The sequence below is a fragment of the Anabrus simplex genome, chromosome 12 (assembly GCF_040414725.1).
Source record: "Anabrus simplex isolate iqAnaSimp1 chromosome 12, ASM4041472v1, whole genome shotgun sequence".
Taxonomy (NCBI): Eukaryota; Metazoa; Arthropoda; class Insecta; order Orthoptera; family Tettigoniidae; genus Anabrus; species Anabrus simplex.
The window spans coordinates 50,724,357-50,748,681 of NC_090276.1; the positions used below are offsets into that span (position 1 = coordinate 50,724,357).

A 24,325-nucleotide genomic window follows, 5' to 3' on the forward strand; every position below is an offset into this window, starting at 1 on the left:
TGTGGCAAAAGGAAATAAGAAAAGATAAAAACGCATTAACGAAAATAATGATGGATAAGAGACAAGTTTAACGTTGAATATGTAACACTGTATTACATGTAGGTCAGAAAGAAAAATGGTGGGAGGCAACATGGGAAATAGATATAATCACTAGCAAAGCAAAGCAAAGTCATTTCCGTACAGGCCATGAAGGCCTTTGGAGGGGTGGAAGGTAAAGCCTTCCACTATCCGTAACCTCGGCACTTGATGGGGGTAGAGTGGTTAGCTCTACGCCCGGCCGCCTTTGCCCCCAGGAAATAACCTGGTACTCATTTTTGGTGTAGGCTGAGTGAACCTCAGGACAATGTGCACCTCCGGAAGTGGAAATCTTGTTTCTTAAATTTTACGACTTCCTGACGGGGATACCAACCCATGTTCTTTCGGGTGAACCGAGCAGCCTTTAGCGCCTTGGCCAGGGAGCCCCTATACAGGATGTACCAAAACTCGACGGCAAATTTTAGGACTGCATTCCTCACATCATAGAGAGAAGAAGTAAAGGTTGTGAAAAAAGGGGTCCTGAAACGTATACTTACAGATTTATTCAAACTTTTGTACATTTACACCGTATATCTGTAACGGGTGCTGAAACACTTTGAGCCTGTATAAGAGGAAATGTTCAAAGTGACTACATTAAGCTTGAATGAAAGCCTCCGCTCGACGTCGCATGGAGTTACGCACGCGATCAAAAATGCCTGGTGTAGTGCGTACTGCCTGAGATGTTGTGACAATGCGCTCACATAAAGTTACTTCATCAGGAACAGGAATCACATACACGAGAGACTTAACGTGTCCCCACAGGTAAAAGTCCAGAGGGGTTCAAATCAGGAGAGCGTGGCGCTGGCCAAGCAATCGGTCCTCCTCTACCTACCTATCTAGCGCTCAGGAAAATGGGTATTCAGGTACCTGCGGGCAGCAGACTGAAATATGCGGGACCACCATCATGCATGAAAAACATTTGTCGACGGGATTCAAGTCGCATGCCTTCCAAGTAATCAGACAATGCAGTACGCAAGAAATTAGTGTAGTTCTTTCCAGTAAACCTGTTCGGAAGAACGTAGGGTCCCAACAAGGAATCACCAACAATGTCTGCCCAGATGTTAATGGCGAACCTCTGTTGATGAGACGATTGGATGATTGCATGAGTAGCCTATATGTAAATTATTACTAAAATTAATTTGTGTCAAAAAAATGTGAATAAATCTGTAAGTATAAGTTTTCGAACCCATGTTGTCATAACCTTTTCTTCTCCCCTCTATGTGAGGAATCCATTCCTAAATTTTTGCCGTTGAGTTTTGGTACATCCTGTCTAGTTACTAGTAGGTTTAAATATAATATTAAACTAGCAGTTTCCCGCTGGCTCCGCCCGCAATGTGCAAAGTATGATGGTGTTCGTTACTATTCTCACGGATGTATTTGCAAAGTTGCGAGATAAATAAATAGAATGTAATATTATGTCAACAGAACACTTGAAAATACATCACACAAAGAAATTTAATTAAACGTTCCTTGGAACAACACTACGCGCCGAACTGTTAAAAAGTCCGTCAAAGATCTTCGTCATGGAGACAAATATACTCATAACCTTTCTCATAATCTACCAATTTAAGCATTTATTACCTCAAAAGAAAGCGCTTGATCCACTGAGTGTTTTTAGACCGAAGCAAACTGCGTACCTCAATTAGAACGAAAGGTATGATAGCTTCAATGAGAAAAAAATGCTGAAGAAATGATACGTCAAATTGAATGTGCACTCATAATTTTCCTCAGAATCAACCAGTTTGAATAGTTAAGAGCTGAAATGAAAGAGCTTGATCCACTGAATCAGGGATGGCGAACCTATGCCACGCGTATCACTGGGTGACACGTGAACACGACTTCAGTGGCACGCCACACGAACATAGTAAGGTTTTTATATACTTCTTGTAGTACAGACAATACATACCTTATAGTGTTTCAGGTGTAAGAAATAGATATCGAAAATCTAAATACTAGTTTCATTCGGACATGCAATACGGCAACACTGCTACACTGATACGTCCGAAAGTCCAGATGACAAATCTGTGCATGAATGCCTTTCAGTTAAAGAAAAAATGAAAGAAATCGAGCAGATAGAAAGACCGGACTGACTGACTTTAGTTTTCATAACTATTTTGATATAATGTGTGTAGCAATAGATATATTGTTGTACTCTGGTGTCTTTTTCCTTAAGTTCGTTAGTAAATTGCATGAGAATTGATCATGATGATGATGTCTGTTCGTTAAAGGGGCCTAACATCTAAGTTCATCGGCTTGACTGAGAAGATTCAATCATTCATTCATGAAACTCTCTCCCTAGTTGGTGTATATCCGTCATTGGGACAGAGGACTTTTTAATTTTTTTTGTACAATTCATTCACTCATCCACTCATTAATGAATGCTCTCTCCTCGGTTGGTGGCTAACCGTGACTGGGTGAGAAGAGTGTTCATTCATTCATTCATTCATTCATTCATTCATTCATTCATTCATTCAAAATGCATTTTGTAATTGTAGGATAACTATATAAAAGCTGGTGACATAATTCGTAGGTCGACTCATAAGTCATGACAATTTTTTTTTTCTCGCGAACAGGAGACAACACGGAAAATCTAAGATATGTATTTGGAAACGTACGGCATGTACTTGCGTATGATGACACTAGATGGTGTATGTAAACAACATTGTGGGTCTAAGCATACCCCCAAGTTCAGTGTATGAGTGAGAGCGTCACAAAATTGAAGTCAACAAGCAGGAGCAACGATCGTATATTCAAATAGCAGTTCTCCGCGGCAGAAATGCATGCCAATGCCATGCAGAGCTGCGGGAAGCATTAGGTGTGCTTTTCAGGCCCTATAGAATAGTGGAGATGTGGGTGGAGACGTAACAGCATTTCCGAGAGAGGTGTCACACGTTAGCGATACTCGTGCAGCGAATGGTATTCAGCGCCTGCCCCACCTCTGGCAACGCACCGTGGAAACCTTGGGTGATTATTTCGAAGGTCTGTAACCAGTGGAGACCTGTCCTTTGTACGTAGTCTTGTGCATTTGCTGTTTATACCATGGCTTGTGTTCTGTCACTTTCCTACGAGAATCTCCTGAAGTCAGAATTTGTCTTCAGGCACTATGCACAAGTACATGCCCTACATTTCGAAATGCATATCTTACTATTTTCCGTGTTGTCTCCTGTTCGCGAGAAAAAAAATAGTTGCCATGACTTATGACTCGATCCTCGTGCAACTTAGGGAGGGTGAGATACATGTTTGTCGTAGACTATATAACTCTGTAAACGTCTAAGACAAAGTAAATAAATAAATAAATAAATAAATAAATAAATAAATAAATAAATAAATATTTAAAATATAGGGCTACTAGAAGGTGGATGTCCTTTCCACGATCTTGCAGAAAGACTTGGCAGGGATGTATCCGCAGTGTATCAAGATGATCGCGGTTCGGCCGCACACGGGCCACTACGTAGAGGGAAGACCGGCGTATTCCCCACATGGCTGTGGTGGATGGTACTGCGTCTGCACCAGCCGTTAGAGCTTCAGTCGGCACCCGAGTGACACGGTGAACTGTAACAGTTTCGTTACTTGCGGGACAGCTCCGAGGCAGACATCCTATAGCGTTCATGCTGCTAACTCCGAATCACTGCCCTCTGCAGTTTAAGTGGTATGAAGCTAGAGCTCATGGGATCAGTGTTGCCAGGTCTCCCAAAAATTCAGGAGCTCTTCCTAAGTTTTGCAACTCGCCAGAAAACCCGAAAAACCAAAAACATCTCCCAAAATTTCTTCTAATCCAAATTTAAGGAACATGAATAATAATGATTAATGGTGCACAACATATTTGTGCAGAAAACTCTTTCTCCGTCTCACTTTCTGGCGTTTTATCGATATCATCACTCGTTAGGTACTTCCCCGCATTCGTTTTAGGCTCGAATTACCTCATCTCTCCCCTCGTATTGAACTCAAAACTCACGCTTGACGGCATCATTCGAAGGGGAATCACCGACCCGCATATATGAGAATACAAAATCTGCATCCTGCTGCGACTTCAAAATTGACACACAGTTTCTACGCCTTATGAATAACCACATCTGCAGGAGGATTGGGGAGAAGAAGAAGGAGAAGAAGCATAGAGCACAGTGTGGCCAGAGAGTACGGGTGGGTGAAATTGTATATTTTCCTCATAACAATTTCAAATGAATTGTATTCTTTAATTTAGTTATACTATAACATTTCAGTGCTCGACAAAATACCGAAATTTCCATTGAGACTCCCGAAAATTTACGTACAATCTACCGATTTTTATTTGTAGTCCTGGCAACACTGCATGGGAGGGTGGAGTAAAGATCTGTTATATCCTCAGATGAGAGGCGTTTCTGTCTTGGTGCCAGTGACGGTCGTAGTTTGGTAAGGAGGAGGCCAAGTGAGAGCTTGGAACCTAGCTGTCTGCGGCGTCGACACACTGGACCTACACCAGGAATTACTGTCTGGGGAGTGATTTCCCATGACAGCAGGAGCACTCATGTTATCTCAGAACCTTGACAGAGGATTTGTACGTCAGACTGGTAAATGAACCTGTTATGCTGCCATTCAAGGGGGTGTTTTCCAACAGGAAAACAGCTGCTGTCAACCAACGTGCTCTACAGGGTGTCGACCAGTTGCCTTGACCTGCGAGTTCACCGAACATTTCGTCCATTGAGCACGTTTGGGACATCATGGGACGAAAAATCCAGCGTCACACAATACCAACATTAACCTTTGCTGATTGGTCTGACCAATTGTAACATGCGTGGAACTCCATCGTACAAAATGACATACGGCACCTGTACGACACAATGCATGCACGTTTGCATTCAAAATCGTGGCAACTACAGCGGTTATTGATCTAACGCCATATCACATGTCTTCTCACGCATACTTGAACCTATGACCTGGAAACTTTAATCAAATAAATAGGTTACCTAGACGATTGCTTAGCCTAAATTGCATTCCTGTAAACTAATGTCTTCTTGGTGTTACAATTTAATTTTCTGTGTGTCTACAGGAAAATAATATATACACTGAGTCGGAAATAATTAAGGAAACTACCCTGTAAAATAATTACAACTTTATTATATATTCTGTAAAATTATTAATAAAAAATCCAGCACACTTCACACAAATATGATCTTTAATAAATCGCAAACAATTCCTTAGTCGGGAGATTTATGTTCTATTTTGAACATTGGGAAGGGAATCACAATCCAAGAAGAGGAGATCAATACCCTGAGATTTGCCGATTTATCTGAGACTACAGACGATGTGGAGAAATTGCTGAATGGTGTGGATGGATTCTTGGGTAAGGTAAGGTAAGGGTTATTCTGCCCGAAGGCAGGTCCGAACCTCCGCAGAGGTGTTCCTGAGCCGGAGTTTACATGCGGTAAGGTGGCCAGTTCCTTTCCGCTCCTCCATTCCCTTACCCCCACCAACAGCGCGTGGCAACCCATCCAACTCCTGACCACGCCCAATGTTGCTTAACTTCGGAGATCTCACGGGATCCGGTGTTTCAACACGGCTACGGCCGTTGGCCTTGGGTAAGGAGTACAGGATAAAAATAAGTAAGTCCAAAAGAAAATTAAGAGTACAGTCGAACGAAGTGAGGTGATGCAGAAAATATTAAATAAAGAAATTAAGTCTTAAAAGAAGTGGACCGGGCGGTTAGGGTCCCGCGGCTGTGAGCTTGCATCCCGGAGATAGTGGGTTCGAACCCCACTGTCGGCAGCCCTGAAGATGGTTTTCCGAGTTTCCCATTTTCACACCAGGCAAATGTTGGGGCTGTACCTTAATTAAGGCCACGACCGCTTCCTTCCCATTTCTAGGCCTTTCCTACCCCATCGTCGCCATAAGACCTATCTGAGTTGGTGCGACGTAAAGGAAATAGCAAGAAAAGAAGTGGATGAATATTGTTACTTGGGTAGTAAAATAACTAACGATGGCTGAAGTAAGGAGGACATAAAATGCAGACTAGTACAAGCAGGGAAGGCCTTTCTTAAGAAAAGAAGTCTGCTGATTTCGAACATTGATATAGGAATTAGAAAAACGTTTTTGAAGACTCGTCTGGAGCGTGGCATTGTATGGAAGTGAAACATAGACCATGACTAGTTCATCAAGATAGAGGAAGCTTTTGAAATGTGGTGTTGCAGAATAGTGCTGAAGGTGAGATGGATAGATCGAATCGCGTAGATATACTGAATAGAATTAGTGCGAGAAGATCGAGTTGGCTACATTTGACGAGAAGAATGAAAGAAAATGATAGGGCACATTTAAAGACGCCCAGTACTTGATTAGTTGTTTTCTGAGGGAATTATAGAGGGGTAAGAACGGTAGAGGTAGACCAAGGTATGAATATGACAAGCATATTTGAGCAAATGTAGGATGCAACAGTTATGTAGAAATGAAAAGTTTAGCACAGGATAGGAAGGCATGGAGAACTGCATCAAACCAGTCTATGGACCGATGACTCAAATAAGAACCAAGAAACAACCTTTCTCATTGTAAACAACACGTTAATGACTCGTTTTAGAAGCTATTCTAAGTATTGAAGAACAGTGAAATATTTTAAATTGTATGTGGTCTAATGTCATTATTGACTAAAAAGCCTGGTAGGGGAGAAAATTTCTCCTAAGTAAAATTACAGTTTACCGCCTATAATCTCAGCCACCCTACCGCAACAATGACTTTTTTCAACTAATCATAAGGACATTGGAACATTATATTTCATTTTTGGTGCTTGAGCAGGAATCGTGGGTCCATCTCTGATGCCGCAGTGCCGTTTCCCAGCAACCAGATGAACATACTGGGAGTCTGAGACAAAAGAAAGCAAAATGTAACCAAACCGAATAATGTGAACGCGTGCTGCACAAGGCGAAAGCGTTAAGTAGGTTTCTTATACCAACACACAAAGCATGAGCAGCTGTTCGCAGGTAATAAACTAGCCATTAAAACAGCAGCGCATAACGTTGGGCGAATTGGATCACTCCTAAACTGTTCGCAGTGTAGACGTGTGTCCACGGTCTAAGTATGTGCGATTCAATGGGTGATTGCTCAGCCTCTTGGTATTCCGTCTTCCGGTTTCGATTCCAGGTCGAATCGAGGGCTTTTAATCGTAAACGGTTAATTCAGTCGGCAATTTATATGTTTGTATTGTTCCCAACATTACGGCAACCCACGCATCGACACACACAACACTCGTACGCAGTGCCCCGTACACAGCAGACGCCACACACTCTTGCCTTACAAGGGCTGAAGACGGTAGCTCAGGTTAGATGATGATTAGTATTAAAATACCGTGAAATCGAGGAGCTTTTACAATCGTACCTGCTGATTAAGGTAGGGGTAAGGGTGTATTCTGCCCGCAGGCAGGTCCGAACCTCCACAGAGGTGTGCCTGAGCCGGAGTTTAGGCAAGGTAGAGTTGCCAGTTCCTTTCCCCTCCTCCATTACCCTACCCCACCAACAGCACGTGGCAACCCATCCAAATCTTGACCACGCCCAGTGTTGCTTAACTGCGGAGATCTCACGGGATCCGGAGTTTCAACACAGCTACGGCCGTTGGCACCTGCTGAGTGAACTTAAATTTAAAACAACGGCAAAATATCCTATAAACAATACCTAAACTTACATATCATGTAACCGAAATAATATCTAAGGCGTGATAGTTAAGATGTCATTTCTATATGGCCTGACGCCGCGGTTACCCGGTTCGAGTCTCGTTGATCGAAAACATGCCGGGCTGAGTGGTTCAGACGACTGAGGTGCTGGCCTTCTGACCCCAATTTCGCAGGTTCGATCGTGGCTCAGTCTGGTGGTATTTGAAGGTGCTCAGAAACGTCAGCCTCGTGTTGGTAGATTTAATGGCACGTAAAAGAACTCCTGCGCGACTAAATTCCGGCACCTCGACATCTACGAAAACCGTAAAAGTAATTAGTAGGACGTAAAGCAAATAACATTATTATCATATATCACGTCATTTATTTCATCTCAACTTCTTTGATGATGTTGACTTCAGCAAGGCCATCTGGTCGTAAAGTCTCGATCAGAAAATTCATCTCACTTCATCCCCAAACCCGTAGAGAGATGGCACAAGGATGCACACACACACACGCACACATATATGTGCATTTTGTTCGAGAAAAGACATTCTCTTAAGTGCCGATAAATCTACTAATAGGGCTCTCAAATGTGAAGTGTCGGAATTCAATCCCAGAACCTGGTTCGCTGTAGTGAATGCTCTGTGCAACCTGACACATTGATAAAGTCTCAGTTACTAATACCGAGCAAGGTAGTAATATCAGGATACCACGCAACACGGACCTGTGGGTGTAAGCCTACACTCAGAAGATTGTGGGTTCGAACTCCGCTGTCAGCAGCCATGATGATGATGATGATTATCCACAGGTCGCTTACTTTCACTCCAGCCAGATACTGGGCTGTACTTTTATTGAAGACTAGAAGAAAACTTTTGTGGTTGAAAAGCCTATGGTTGACTATTTCGCCGACTTCTGTTTATACCCATCCTTAACGTGTTAAGCTGTCATTTTTAAGTCGCTGGCAGTAACTCTGTGAATTGATCTCCTAAGGCCTCTTCGTACATTATATTAATGACCAATCCACCTGGAGCAAGAACGGAGGATTCACTTCTTTTACTGGCTCTTAACATTGTGATATCATTCAAAATGTTTTGGACTCTGCTACGATTGGGTTACTAGATGGAAAATGAAAAGTAACGCGAAAAGTGTTAAAATGTCTATCTGCCCAAACTAACATGAGCTAACCATGGGTATGAAATCAATGGCGCTCCACTGAAGGCTGTTACTCAGGTCAAAAATCTTGGAATAATTCATGATAGCAAACTGCAGTTCTTTTTTTCATATAGATAAAGTTAAAACCCGTTCCATGAGGTATCTTGGACTTAGTTTAGATTTACTAGGGTCGTAATTTTGAAAGATAAATTCCGACAGTTCTTAGAGGGAGGTCCTTTTACTGCCTACCTCGTTGGCGGCCTCACGTGCTACGCTGAACAGGGGCCTTGCAGGGGATGGGAAGATTGGGAGGGATAGGCAAGGAAGAGGGAAGGAAGCGGGCGTGGCCTTAAGTTAAGTACCATCCCGGCATTTGCCTGGAGGAGAAGTGGGAAACCACGGAAAACCAATTGCAGGATGGCTGAGGTGAGAATAGAACCCACCTCTACTCAGTTGACATCCCGAGGCTGAGTGGACCCCGTTCCAGCCCTCGTACCACTTTTCAAATTTCGTGGCAGAGCCGGGAATCGAACCCGTGCCTCTGGGAGTGGCAGCTAATCACAGTAACCACTACACCACAGAGGCGGACGACAGTACATCACCAAACAAATTCTGTCATGTTTCAATATCTTGGACCTGAATAAACATCTACAGTGCACTGATCTCCGCATTTTTTTTCCTTCACAGAAATATTAATGGTGCTCTTAAATGAACATTTTTGTTACCTCACTTCCTGTTAGATCAGAGGTGCTCAGCTGAGTGCCCGTTGACGCTAGCCCAGTGCCGCCGGGCTGGTCTGACGTAAAAGCGGGCAGCTTACGTAGCAAGCATACGTCACAGTGAAGCGAGAGAGCAAACACACTTTGCAGGGAAGCGAAATTTTGATAGGGGTACAGTATTTAAAATAAAACGCTATAATCGCAAAAATAACTGACCTTTTCATGATATTCCGGTTTGATTTATACTACGCACGATATACAGTCAGTTTTATTTTCTTATATTTATTCAATCAAAGAAAACTGACACGTTATCACTTTTGTGTTACAGTCAACAAGCGTACAGGGTACGATTTACAATTACCTTGACGAAAATGACAGTATTTCAATTTGAAAAAGTAAAATTCCTGTTATTAATTAAGCGAAAAGTAATATAATTAAATAATTCAACAATTCTATTGCTTGATTTTGCACAGTGTTATGTGACTATCTGTTCACTGAATTCCTGAAAATAATATTTAAAATTTATCAGGAATCCGATGATAATAGCTAGCCTCTAAATGGCGAAGAAGTTTCACCATGAGTGAGGATATAGATATACAGTATGCCTTCAAATAAATAATGTAACTTATTTTATTCCTGGTAAGCATGATCCGATTGTTGGTGTGTTTATCACGTAATTTAAACCCAAACAACCACAAGTCACAGCTTATCCACCTTCACTCCGTAATTATATTAGACATGTTTCTAAAGCATCTGAAAATTGTAATTCAAAACGTACATTATAAAAATATTTGAGATTATAGGCCTAACTCTTCATTGTATCCGGTAGTAGTAGAGCTAAGACAGTTCAACTCTCGGAAATGGGTCAGCACTTTTTCTGCTGCGTCAGCAGCCGAGGTCATTGACCCCGGTTGACGTCAAGACCACGTGCTATTGTTTGTAAACAAAGACACGTGCTTTTTGACAGCTGTCAAGGTGACAGCTGCCATCTTTAAACAACAGAGCATCGCTAACCTCAGTGCTGCCATCTTGACGGGGCTAAACCTCATTGCAGCCACCTTAAGCACGTGGTGGCGGGCAATTTGAAAGCCGCATGCTGTTTTGACAGCTATCATCTTTAACCACGTGGGCATGAAGTTTAAACAGGCTAACCTAAGTAGATGTTTATGCTTCATTGAATTCGGGGGAGTAGGGGCTAAAAGAGGTAGTCCTCTTTTCCTTACCTCCCCTTCCAGAAAAATAGGGGATGGGGAGATGCTCTTATGTTTAAAGATGGCAGCTGTCACCTTGACAGCTGTCAAAACAGTACGTGTTCAAGCACGTGGCTTCGTTGTCGTGACGTCACGGTCACGTGGTAATGACATCACGAGGTCAGTGACCTTTGGCGGAGGTCAATGACCTCGGGTGCTGACGCTATGGCTCTGAATCCTCACTGCCCTATTTCTTCCGGTCGAAGTACATCAACTGCAATGAACATAAAGAACTTATTTCTTACAACGTAAATTGAAAATGGCGTGGATTTTGCCCGCTTTCTTTAATTATCTTCGGCCTCCATGTCAAACTACAGTATCGCAGCAGTGATCGAGAGTAACTGGGAGAACTTAGCCCATCCTTCATGGCTTGTGATGTAACCCGCCACTGTCGTTGAATAGCATACGCTCACTCACCTACAGTGCTGGACGCCTGCAGGATGGAATGCCCAGCGTGAGCACTTCAGCGTTGAATGTTCATCCACGTAGGATCCGAAATAGACCACGGAACCCAGCATTGAGAGGCCGGCGCACTGCCGCCTGAGCCCCAGAGTGTGCTTGTGAAAACGTCATGAAATTACACCCAGTGTTTTGGACGCGATGTCGTAAACACACACAGACAAACGTCATTTAATTCTTATGTACATTATTCACGGACACTGTCATAACCGTCCAGACTCGCTACCTAAGACAGGCAACAAAAACCCAGGCTGAGTGATTCAGACGGTAAAGCAAGGCCTCTTAAACCCCCAAAATCTCACGCGTGCAAACCTAGGCGCAGAGGTTCTGTGCACCGTGCATAGGTCCGATTCGGCTAAGCTCGGCTCGGCTCAACTCAACTCGGCTCGGATGATGGAGTAATGCAGAGCTAGTGGGGAAGGGGGAAACAGGTGGAGCGAGAGAGAGACAGAGCTATTGCTCAAAATCTGCACTCTGGTCAACCTAGCGAAGTCTTCTTATGAACCTTGCGCTGCGCAAGGCACCGGTGGATGCACCCTGAGAAGTCCTGCCGTAGAGTTTTGGCCTTCTAGCCTCAACTAATAAGGTTCATTCCCGGTTGAATATTTGAAGTTACTAACATACGCCAGTCTCGTTTCCGTAGATGTACGTAAAAGAACTTCTCAGGGAATTCTCGGGAAACCGTATAAAAGTAGTAGCTGGGACGTAGATCTAATAATGTAATTTATCGGTGACGAAAAATGGAACAAAGATTGAATATTGTCCAAATTCTGCACATTCCACTGATCTAATTGTAGCACCGTATGGTAGCCGAGGGACAATCTCGAGCAACGCAAGTTGAATTTTTGAGAAGAAAAGCTCCGTTTCTGAGGCTCGGATTCCACGTTAAATTGAAGGACCTAGAGGAATTATTAAGTTGCAAATGGCGTTGGTAAACTGTAAATTTGCTTTCTTTCTACCAACATCTTGCATTTATTTATTAACTAATGTATTTATTTATTTATTTATTTATTTATTTATTTATTTATTTATTTATTTATTTATTTATTTATTTATTTATTTATTAGTTCCTCCCTTTCTTTTCCACTTTCTCCTTGCTTTATATCGTCATTCCTTTTTCCTTCATTTACCGGCAATCCTAAAAATCATCTCCCGTGGTTTCCCTTTTCAAACCAGGCAAATGCTGGGGCTCTACCGTAATAAAGGCCACGGGGGCGTCCTTCCCACTCCTAGCCCTTTCATATCGCACCGTCGCCATAAGACCTGTGTGGGTGCGGCGTAAAGAAAAACCTTCATTTTAAAATGCCTTCCTTTTTTGTACCTTTCTTCGTTAATTTTTAATTCCTTTCTTTCGAGTTAATTCATTCCTTTCCCTGTTCCTCCTTTTTCCCTTCCTTTCTCACTTCCTTTTCCTTCCTTCCCCTGTTTCTTACTTTCTTTGTTCCTTCTACAATTCCTTATACTTTCCTTTCTTATTTATTTTATTTCTTCTTTCCTACCTTTCCTATTTTCCTTTCTTCACCTCGTTTTCCCTACCTTTCGTATTTTCCTTTCTGCCTTCATTTCTTCTTACCGTTCCTAGTTTTCATTTATTGCTTCAATATTTCTGCCTACCTGTCCAGTTTTCCTACGTTTTCTGTTTTCCTTTCTTCCTTCATATGTTAATTTCTTTCTTCTTATCTTTCGTATTTTTTATTTCTTTGATATCTTAATTTCCCTTTCTTCTTTCCTTTCCTGTTTTTCTGTCATCTTTTATATCTATCTTTCTTTCTTTATGTCTTTCTTTCTTTCTTTTTGTGTATGTTCCATTCCTCCGCGTAATGTCGGACCTTCCACGATCAAAGGGAAGAACAATTCTCTCTTCGAAAGAGTCGCAACAAACTGACTTGTTAACTTTCCATGCTCAGTTGTGTCTACTGTGCGTGAATAGCTGGTAGCGCACCTTCAAGGCTGACGAATTACCAGATTAGGAAATTGCCATGCTTATGGGCAGAGAAATGCCAACGGCTTTCCAGTCGTGATGGAGCACGAGATTGTGAGAGATCATCTTGTTGAGCAAGCGGCAGTGTGTGATGTGCGTTTTAACTTGAAGTTTGACTGTCTACGTACATGTGTGGAGACAGTGCTAAGTGCTTACACAATGTGCCTACATTATTTTGAGATAAAACAGTGATTCTTGATAGATGTACAAATCTCTGTATTTAGACACATCCGCGGGACAGCAACTTGAATATTATAAAACCACTATCGACTAGCTATGCAAGATTTGAAGGCTTTGAAAAAGAAGAAGCAATCCAGAAAGGACTGAGGCAAGGCTGCGTTCCACCACCCACTCCCCCTCCTTTTTAGTGTTTATATAGGACAGGCAGTAAAGGAAATCAAAACCGTGAGATTTGCCGATGATATTGTTATTTTATCTGAGACTGCAGGACTTCTCGAGAAATTGCTGAATGGTGTGGACGGAGTCTTGGGTAAGGAGTACAAGACGAAAATAAATAAGTCCAAAACAAAAGTAATGAAGTGCAGTCGAACGTAGTCAGGTGATACAGGTAATATTAGATTAAGAAATGAAGTCTTAAAGGAAGTAGGTGAATATTGTTACTTGGATAGTGAAATAACTAACAGTGGCAGAAAATGAGTACAAAATGCACACTAGAAAAGAAATTTGCTAATTTTGAACATAAATACAGGAATGGTCCGCCTCTGTGGTGTAGTGGTTAGTGTGATTAGCTGCCACCCCCGGAGGCCCGGGTTCGATTCCCGGCTCTGCCACGAAATTTGAAAAGTGGTACGAGGGCTGGAACGGGGTCCACTCAGCCTCGGGAGGTCAACTGAGTAGAGATGGCTTCGATTCCCACCTCAGCCATCCTGGAAGTGGTTTTCCGTGCTCCAGGCAAATGCCGGGATGGTACCTAACTTAAGGCCACGGCCGCTTCCTTCCCTCTTCCTTGTCTATCCCTTCCAATCTTCCCATCCCCCAACAAGGCCCCTGTTCAGTATAGCAGGTGAGGCCGCCTGGGCGAGGTACTGATCATTCTCCCCAGTTGTATCCCCCGATCCGATGTCTGAAACTCCAGGACACTGCCCTTGAGGCGGTAGAGGTGGGATCCCTCGCTAAGTCCGAGGGAAAAGCCAACCCTGGACAATAAACAGCTTAAGAAAGAAAGAATACAGGAATGAAAACTTTCATCTGGAGCGTGGCATTGTATGGAAGTGAAACATGGACGATAACTAGCTCAGAAAGAAAGAGAATAGAAGCTTTTGAAATGTCGTTTTACAAAAGAATGCTGAAGATGAGATGGATAGATCGAATCACGAATGAAGAGATACTGCGTCGAATTGGTGAGAGGAGATCGATTTGGCTAAATTTGACGAGAAGAGATAGAATGATAGGGCACATCTAAAGACACCCAGGACTTGTTCAGTTGGTTTTTGAGGGAAGTCTAGGCGGTAAGAACGGTAGGGGTAGACCAAGGTATGAATATGGCAAGTAGATTAGAGCGGGTATAGGATGCAAGAGTTACGTAGAAATGAAGAGTTTATCACAAGTTAGAGTGGCATGGAGGGCTGCATCAAACCAGTCTATCGACTGATGACTCAAACAACAACGACAACAACAGTGTTATTGGTGAAATAATTTTATGTTCTTTTAATTTTTCATTCCAAATTCCTACGATTTTTACTAGGGCACAATTGAACAGAATTGGTTATAAACCATCACCTTGTCGAACACTTGTGTTTATTCAGGGGTTTCTCTTCAAATGATTTTAGACTGTCGTCTCCTCTTCTCAATCTCCTCTATTGTGGATCATCTGCATTGTAATTGCAACTTCTTCTGCACCCCTCTTGACCTCTTCCACCCACTTGGAAGGGACCTTTAACCCCATGGTGTATCTTCAGATCATTTTGCTGAACCGCATGGTGTCCGTGATATTTTCAGTGTACTTGTAGAGCTCCTCATTTCTACCTTTTCTTCCAATTCCCATCAGTAGTCTTCTGCGGTCCCAGAATTTTCCTCAATCTTCCTTTCCTTCTCGAGTTCTTGCAGCTCCTCTTTTCTAATTTATAATAAGACATTTGAAGCGCACAATCCTTCCGGTTATATTACAGAGTTATAATGTCAGATTTTGGCCTTGCAGGATATTGCCCATTTGTTATATCTTGATAGGTTTTTATATGTCGCCCATAAATTTTGCTTTGCGAACTGTGTTTGTAAATGTTTCCCTATTACGTTTGCTAATTTAGATTTCACTGCAGATTTCCGTATTTTATCTAAAGATTTTTCTATAAACAGAATCAAAGGATATTATTATTATTATTATTATTATTATTATTATTATTATTATTATTATTATTATTATTATTATTATCTGTTGGCTTCACACTCGGAAGGCTGAGGTTCCAGTACTGGTCGATCCTGGGTTGATATTTTTCTTTCAAAAAGCACATGCCGCAGGAAAGCCCTCCGACTTTAAATCGCCGGTCAAAACCAATACGAGTTTATATACCTAATATTAAAAGAAGCGTTTTGACAGCCAGTGCAGGAGGGAGAGGCTACTGTAATGCCGTTGCTGAGAAGTGAAAGGGCTGGCAACTTGAAGTGGACGGCAGGCTCATCTCCATAGCGACCGCAGTGGCTCTGTCCACATTTGCATGACAGCCATAACCCCTACGCCCTTCTCTCCAGCCAGGGAGGCAGTAAACGGACTATGTAGGATAAGCTGAAGGAAGTTAAGTTGGCAAATCTCTCCCTCGTTCTTTCGTAACTGTTCTTCATGTCCTCTTCCCTCCTCCCGAATGAAGGAGAGAAATGAGGTAAAAGTGCGTGCGGGCGTGGATGTAATTTACTACTCCACTGAATTTTAATCCATTTTAGATCGTAAATCTTGGAAACCACGAACAGACGACGTGAGAAAATGAATACTTTATTTAGTGTCCTTCTCAGTGTGCAGATGGGGAAATATATTCCACAAGTTCTCTGGATGTTTCGGTTGGAGACGCGACGCACATTTATTACATCACCCTCAGTATATTTCTCTGAGCTCAGTGGCGCAGTCTGCAGGTAGTTGATCTTCTCTTCCCTAGGGAGCGGAATTAATCATGGCTGAGGTTGGTGGTATTTGTGGGTATCACGCCTCGTTGGCTTCCACAACGTCAAAGAATTTGGCGAGACGAAATTCCAAAATTCTATTTTTTTAAATTTTTAGTAAAACGCAATTAACATGGATCATTTGTTGAAAGGATAAAGTAGCAAAAAGAATTCAGTTGGGTGGAAATGTACGAAGAAATTTCACCTTTTCTGACGACTTGGTGCTAACGGCAGACGGTGCTGAAAATTCTTCAATATAATATATAAGTTACTGCAGCTTGTAAATAGTTGAGATTTCCTCTCTCTGTTTGATAATGTCAACTAAGGACCACGGTATTCAACTTGGATGTGTGCGCAGTACGTGCGCATTCTCTGGCTATGTTGCGCTCCCCTCTCCTTTTGTCCAGAGGGCGCCAGTCTTCTTACAGGGTGGATTGTCCTGGGACCAGCTTTGTCTCAGAATACCTGTGAGTGGTGAACGGTCTCTGTCACTTTCAATTATTTCTAGTTCCTGGAGATCTTTAGCCACTTCCGTTAACCACGGGGTCTTAATCTTTCTCTCTTTCCAGTAGGATAGAATACGATTGGTAACCCTGGCAGAACTCATCCTTGAAATGTGTCCAAAGGAGGTCAGACGTCTCTTCCTGGCCACGTCCGTGATCTTTTGTGTGTAGTTGTAGAACTCCTGATTGTGTTCACCCTCTATTTTGACTGGCCCTATTATTTTCTTGAGAATCTTCCTTTCTTTGATCTCTAGTTTTTCAGCTAGACATTTCCTGTTAAGAATCAGACGTTCAGAGCCATACAGGGATTCTGGGCAGATGCCAGCATGGTAGTGTCTGAGTTCAGTGTTGCGGGAGAGACAACTTTTGTTGTACGTGTTCTTGATCAGATGCTATGCCAGAGTTTCTTCTTCTTGTTTCGTTTCGGCCAACTAAGGACCACGTCATTTCAACTGTTTCCCTTGAGCTTTAATGTAGGTCCAGTATTCCTTCATTCGTATACGGTGTTGCTCCTTTCGTTCTTCCGTCCATGCCTTTCCAGTTTTCATCTTTCGGCTTTGGTAGGAAACTCTGATGTTCTTGGAGTTTTTTCTTAAGTGGGACACGCTCCTGGATATCTTCAAATGAGATCCCAATCTCCTGCAGGTCTTTCTGTACCTCACTGAACCATGCCCCCTTTGCCTTTTTCTCTTGGAGGAAAGTGAAAATGCGGTTGGTTAACCGTGTTGAATTCATTCGGGCCATGTGTCCATAAAAAGTAATCCTCCTCTTTCGCATCACAACAGTTATTTTCTCCACATGCGAGAACAACTCCTGGTTGTGCCGTCTCCTAAACTCGCCGTTGTCTTTGACTGGACTTAAGATTTTTCTCAAAATCTTTCTTTCCTTGGCCTTCAATTTCTCCTTCATGCCTTTTTTGTTCATGGCGAGACATTCCGCAGCATATAGAGCCTCTGGCCGGATAACAGTGCAATAGTGTTTGATTTTTGCATTCAGAGATATAGATCTTTTGTTATAGACATTTTTAGTCAGATGGTAAGCCATTTCCAGTTTATTCATGCGTGAAGAAAAGGCTTCTTTTTCGGACAAGTTAGATTCTATCCATTCACCAAGATACTTAAATTTTTCAACTCGCTTGACTTTTCCGTGAGTCCCTTCTAGCTCACTCGGCGCCAGTTTGATGTTTGTAATGAATTTCGTTTTCTCAAAGGAGATTTGGAGGCCCGCCTTTGCAGCTTATATTTGAAGCTGGTTGATCTGCTTCGTGGCCACATCCAAGGAATCAGCGAAGAAAACACCGCCCTCTGTGCTATCTTTGAAGCTCTTTGATATGCACTGTCGAATGAACGTGGGCGCTTTCTGCTGTCGACTGAACTCCTTTAACTCGTTACAATCCATTGATGCATGTTTCCCGCAGCACCCTCTGGTGCAGCGGATACAGGACCTGCTGACAGGGTGTTGGAATGCAAGCACTACAATCACGTTTTTGTGGCTTCGAAGGCACATGATTGTAGCCGGAAAGGAGTTAGCTTACACGAGGCGGTCATATTGCCCCCGGTGCCTTCGTTCTCAGCTGAGACATTTGGTGGTGGCCCATTGACAAATGGAGTGGCTAGACCACCCGTCTTTCAAATAAACTGAGAGGATTGAAGGAACGTCTAAGGTATGGAAGACTTCCCTTCGAGTTTCTTGGAGAAGAGTGGTGTTATATCGTCTTAGGATCGGTCATGGTATAGCAACACATTCTTACTTACTGAAGGGAGAAACTCTCCGGTGTGTACTTGCGGCGGTCATCTTACCGTGGTACACATCCTTATGGACTGCGTGGACCTGGCCAATCCGCGCCATAGTCTAAAACTTCCGAGTACCATCTCCTTCCTCCTAGGAAATAACGAGCAGTCAGCAAACCTCGCCACCCGTTGTATAAAGAATAGTGGCTTGTTTTATCGTGTTTAAAATTGAAGTTTCTATTTGTTTTCTAATTTTATTTTATAGTTAACTACCTTTTTCCCTATTGACTATGTTTATCTATCTTTGGGTATTTTTAGTATGTTCATTTCTTAACTTTTGAATGAAATTAGTTACACGATTTCACTTTTTGCCACCGGACTGAGTAGCTCAGACGATTGAGGAGCTGGCCTTCTGACCCCAACTTGGCAGGTTCGGTCCTAACTCATTCCGGAGCTCAAATACACCAGCCTCGTGTTGGTAGAATTACTGGCATGTAAAAGACAACCTGCGGGACTAAATTCCGCCACCTCGACGTCTTCGAAAACTGCAAAAGTAGTTAGTGGGACGTAAATCTATTATTATTATTATTATTATTATTATTATTATTATTATTATTATTATTACTATCCACTTTATACCTTATTTAATTTCATTGCATTATAATCTAATTGTAAATTATTTTATAGGAAATAACGTGTTGTGAATTAGATCCACTGATTATTTTAAATTCAAAGTCAATTTCTTAATCATAATTTTGTGCGATCTAGTTAGTGGGTAATTACGTGCCATTGCCCTAGATGTTAGCCCCTTTAAACGACAGCCGTCATAATCATCATCGCCATCATCATCAAAACACTGTTTTATTGATAGAGTTTAATAGAGAATGACCCAGTTAGTACAATAGAAGTCTTTAGTCTATAAAGGAAGTCTGAAGCTGGCTGGTATTTACATGGAACGGACGACCCTTCCGTTATCCTATTTGACATGCCTCGCTTTCCACTTGCCTTCGCACGCACAGGCACTTCACTCAGCAGCACCTCGTCGTAGATAAGATTGGAACACGGGAAGTCTGGCGGTCACAACATGGATGATTGTACAATTAGTTCGACTCCTTGGAACTCCGATAAGTGACAATCAGTTCACTTGCCCACGTTGAACTGCTCAACACTCCAGCACTCCTCTTACATGCCTGGTGATGAATTGTTAGTATCTTCGGCGTGCGGCCAGAATGTGGACGTTCTAGTTTCCCCTTCCAGAAAATCCACGGAGAAATCAGGAGATAAGGACAATACAAGCAGAGGCCGTCTCATGCCCTCAGGCTTTCTGGCAGGTCTCTGGTCTGACTTAACCCGTTCAGGCAATATCGAGTCTGCTTTCAGAGGGCTGGCAGTCGAATGAGCAAGTAACAATATACTGTATGTTTCTGACACGAGAATACATAAAAGTTCTTCTTTTACACTGAACACGTCTGTAAGATCCGTTAAAGTACATGGAGACCTGTTACTGTTCGAAATATGTTCCGTCGCGTGTCACCAGCGTCTTATGGCGCACGCTTGCTCCAGAAAGTTACTGATAAAGAATAAGGCGACGAATTCATTAGTTGGTATAGCGCCGGGCAATATCATGCAAGGACAAGAAGCCATTGTAATGTTTTGGAGACACTTCGGAGTAAAGTCCTTTAATTAACAGCTGAAAGGAATTTCTTTGTTCGTGCATGCTAGATGTTTAAATTTTCGTCTTCACGGAGTAACTTTCTAATTAAGAAACAAAACGCCAGTACGAGGGAGGAATTTGGTGGGATAAAAAAAAAGTTTCTTCGCTGTAACTCATTGAGTTCCGCTCTGAAGACGCGGTGGTTGTTGTAGTTGGTTATACGGTTGTCTGCAGTGTTGCGGTGCATGCAAAACAGCTTTAATGTGAGAGACTGAGTGCTAAATATTCGTTGAAGGGTGCCTCAAGGTCGTGTATTATGTCCATTATATTTTATTATTTACTCCGAGAAAATTTCCTCTGTCAGATCTAAACGTGGGCATCGGATTCAGTGAGAAGTTATTGAACATTAATTACCTGTGCTGATTATACTTAGCTCCTTGGCGATCTCCAGGTTGTTTTAGGCCGACTTAGGTCTAAAATGAAGATTAAGGTCTGGATTTTAACATCCAGAGAATCGTATACCTCATCATTAGTCGAAAGTCCATTTTGGGAATTTTTGCTGGTAGAAATACAAGAAATAGAAAATCAATAAAATGAACTGTTCGGCAAGTAATATTAACAAACGTAGAGTCCAAGAGACTGAGAATAGAATGAGAATAGGAAAGACAAGATATGAAAAAGAGAGAGTTAAATGCCACTTGCTCCCTGTAGTCTTGTTTGAATAGAGATCCTGGAGATTTACTAAACCATCCAGACGGCTGCTTAGAGTTTCGCGGGTTGATCATATGACTAATAATAAGGGATCAGCTAGCTCAATGGATAAATAAGATCTCATTTACCCGCGTGCTATCCCCTGTCCGTCATAAAAGGTGACGAAAAGGGTTACGTTCAGGGGTTCTCAACAAAGGGAGACCGAGTAAGTTGACCGTGCAGTTAGGGTCGCGCGACTGTGAGCTTGCATTCGACAGATGGGTTCGAACCCCACTGTCGGCTGCCCTGAAGATGATTTTACGTGCTTTCCGCTTTTTCACACCAGGCAAATGCCGAGGCTGTACCTTAATTAAGGTCACGATCGCTTCCACCCCACTCCTAGATATTTCCTATCCATCGTCGCGATGCAACCTATGTGAATCGGTGCGACGTAAAGGCAACGGCCTTTTCTATGCAGATACTGAAGAAGACGGGTGATAGTGCACATCCTTGTGGCACGCCTTTCCGGATTTCTACCACTTCCTGCTTCCCACCGCTGACAATAACAGCTGTCTCATTCCTGTATAGATTCCATTTGACTCTTTGATCTGTATAATCTATTCCATTTTTTATAACCTCAATCATTTTCTCCCATTTGACATTGTCGCACGCGTTTTAAGGAGGGACCAAGACCTTTAACGAATAAAAACCACACTTAATGACGAATGTTCTTTCTGAGCAGCAGAAAAGGTGACTAAAATTAAATTGTATGGGTAAAATATACAATCCTTCACCAACATGACCTTATATGTAAATGTCGGATAGTGCTGGTCATTAGGCTACATAAAATCAGGTATTCAGCTGTATAATTGTAAATACATTTGCCATATTCCTTATAACGTTCATGATTATCAATCATTTTCTTTTTAAAATCTACTTCTACCGGGCGAGTTGGCCCTGCGGTTAGGGGCGCGAAGCTGTGAGCTTGCTTCCGGGAGATAGTGGGTTCGAACCCCACTGTCGGCAGCCCTGAAGATGGTTTTCCGTGGTTTCCCATTTTCCCATCAGGCAAATTTTGGGGCTGTACCTTAATTAAGGCCACGGCCGCTTCCTTCCCACTTTTCGCCCTTGCCTGTCCCATCGTCGCCATGAGACCTACCTGTGCCGGTGCGACGTAAAAGTAACTTGTAAAAGAAAGATGATGGTGATTATTATTATTATTATTATTATTATTATTATTATTATTATTATTATTATTATTATTATTATTATTATTATTATTATTATTATTATTATTATAGTAATAATAATTATTAGTCCATAAAATGAAAAACTCGCCTTATCCAGGCAAGGGGAATTTTCAGAGTATTACGCTTAAAAATGAAGCAAAAAAGAATCCATCAGGTGTTCGGCGGAGAAGGGTATAGGAATTTCAAACAAGACAGACGTAGCAGGAAGTAGGACGAGCTGGCAACGCTGTAATCATAAATCTTCTGGTATAACTGCCTTGAGAATAATACGAGGAACTGGCACAGCATTGTGCTGGGGAAAGAAAACATCTTAACAAGATAATTCTATAACAACTTAGCTATCGCCACCCAATGAGGCTGACCTGAATAACGGGTAAGAGCATTAACCTGACCTGGTAGTCGAACCAAGAACACCCTGCAGGCGCTGCACCGTTACAATCCACCCTCCACGATGTAACATCGCTCCAGAGCGTCATTATATTATTAATAATGATGATAATCATGGTGGACTTCTTTGTAGGCGCTTGACAGTGACAGATCAGGTTTTCGTACCAGCAGCAAAAACTGTGCTGGTCCTCGTTATGGGCACAAGAAGGATTAATGGCTCTAAAAAGAGAGCATTAAAGGAGGCGAGGTAATTAGAGAAAGACAAGAATTTCCCACTGGGGTTAGCTTATTAGCTTTACGATGAGATGGCCCTGGTTCAGATGCCGAGCATTTTTAATGCTGAGAAAAGACGATATATAAGGGTTGCCCAAATGAAGTGGACACTTTAGTCCAAGGGTCGTTATTTCAAGGAAGAAAACATTGCTGATATCTCTGTGGATGGTTACACATGTCTGGAAATATCATTGGAAAGTGCCAGTGTGCTGTTTGTACAGGTTGACCCAAAAGTTCGTAAACATTTGACGAGGCAATACTTCATTAAATATTGGACGTAGAGAGGTATTAATTGACACACATGATTGGCATGGCATGGGGTTTTATTGACACTGAAATAATAAAGTAGTCTAAATAAAGATTAACGAACAGTGACTTTTCTGGTAACGTCAACATGCCAAGACAGCTCCTTTTATACCGTACACAGGTCTCATGCCACATCACTGACGTACTGCTGTCAAGCGCCATCTGTTGCCCTGTTTGTGCACTCGTCTGTGTCAATAAAACCCCATGTCATTTGAAGCATCTGCGGCCTTTTGTACCTGACGTCTTGCTGTACAGCGCCATATGTTGGTCAGTTTGTGTACTTTATTTTAGTTGTAATGAATCCTCACGTCATGCCAATCATGTGTGTCAATTATTACCTCCCTACCTCCAATATCCCGTGAAGTATTGCGTCGTCGAATGTTAACAGACTTCTGGGCCACCCTGTACTTGCGGAAGCGAAGTGACTACATACAGTTTTGCCAACCAACCGTCCAGAATGACCAAACGTCGGTTACTCAGTTGATATTGACGGCGGTGTTGGCGGTGCCGACGTCGTATTCAGGTGGGACCAACACCTCTGGGGTTCACAAATGTCACTTTCCGATTATTTTTTTCATGTACTAATGCCTTTGCTAGTGTTTACAGTGCACTGTGTCTCCTGGTACGGGCGAGAATAAATCTGTTACTTTCATTGACCTGTCTCAGTCGCATCCTTGCCTTTGACAACATGAAAGTGACCGAGGTATGAGCGATGCTGGTAATACCATTCCTTATGCAACCAATCCCTGCTGCGAGTGGTATGAAAATATCGCTCATAGGTTCGGTTGGTGCATGCATTTCAGTGGGCTTGGCAGACTGATATGTAATAGCAAACTTCTGGCTCGGTGAGGAAAGCAACGGGAAACTACCTCTCTCCTCATTTCCCTAGTACGCCTCTTCAATGATGACGCCTAGGCTATTTATGACGGTTGTTGGCAGAGCTGTGGAGGATCAAACCAGCCTTCGGGCTGAATACCCAACAATATACATACCAGGTGTATGCATAAGTCTTTTCCGGTTGCACTGAAAGATGGCACCAGCGAAGAGTATGCAGCGTACTACAACAGATAGGGTATCTGCCACCTGGGCGACTGCCCTAAGTGCAGATCAGGAGTGACTGATTGCTTGATTTGTGACTTTTCTACAACGTTAAACACTTTCCTTTGCGACGTCTTCATA

At 42.5% G+C, this 24,325-nt stretch overlaps 1 long non-coding RNA gene across 1 annotated transcript in view; it reads left to right on the top strand.

The window, feature by feature from the left end:
• LOC136884517 (uncharacterized) overlaps positions 1 to 24,325 on the top strand; it is a 395,017-nt gene that overhangs the window by 302,865 nt on the left and 67,827 nt on the right. The gene's annotated exons all lie outside the window — the stretch shown is intronic.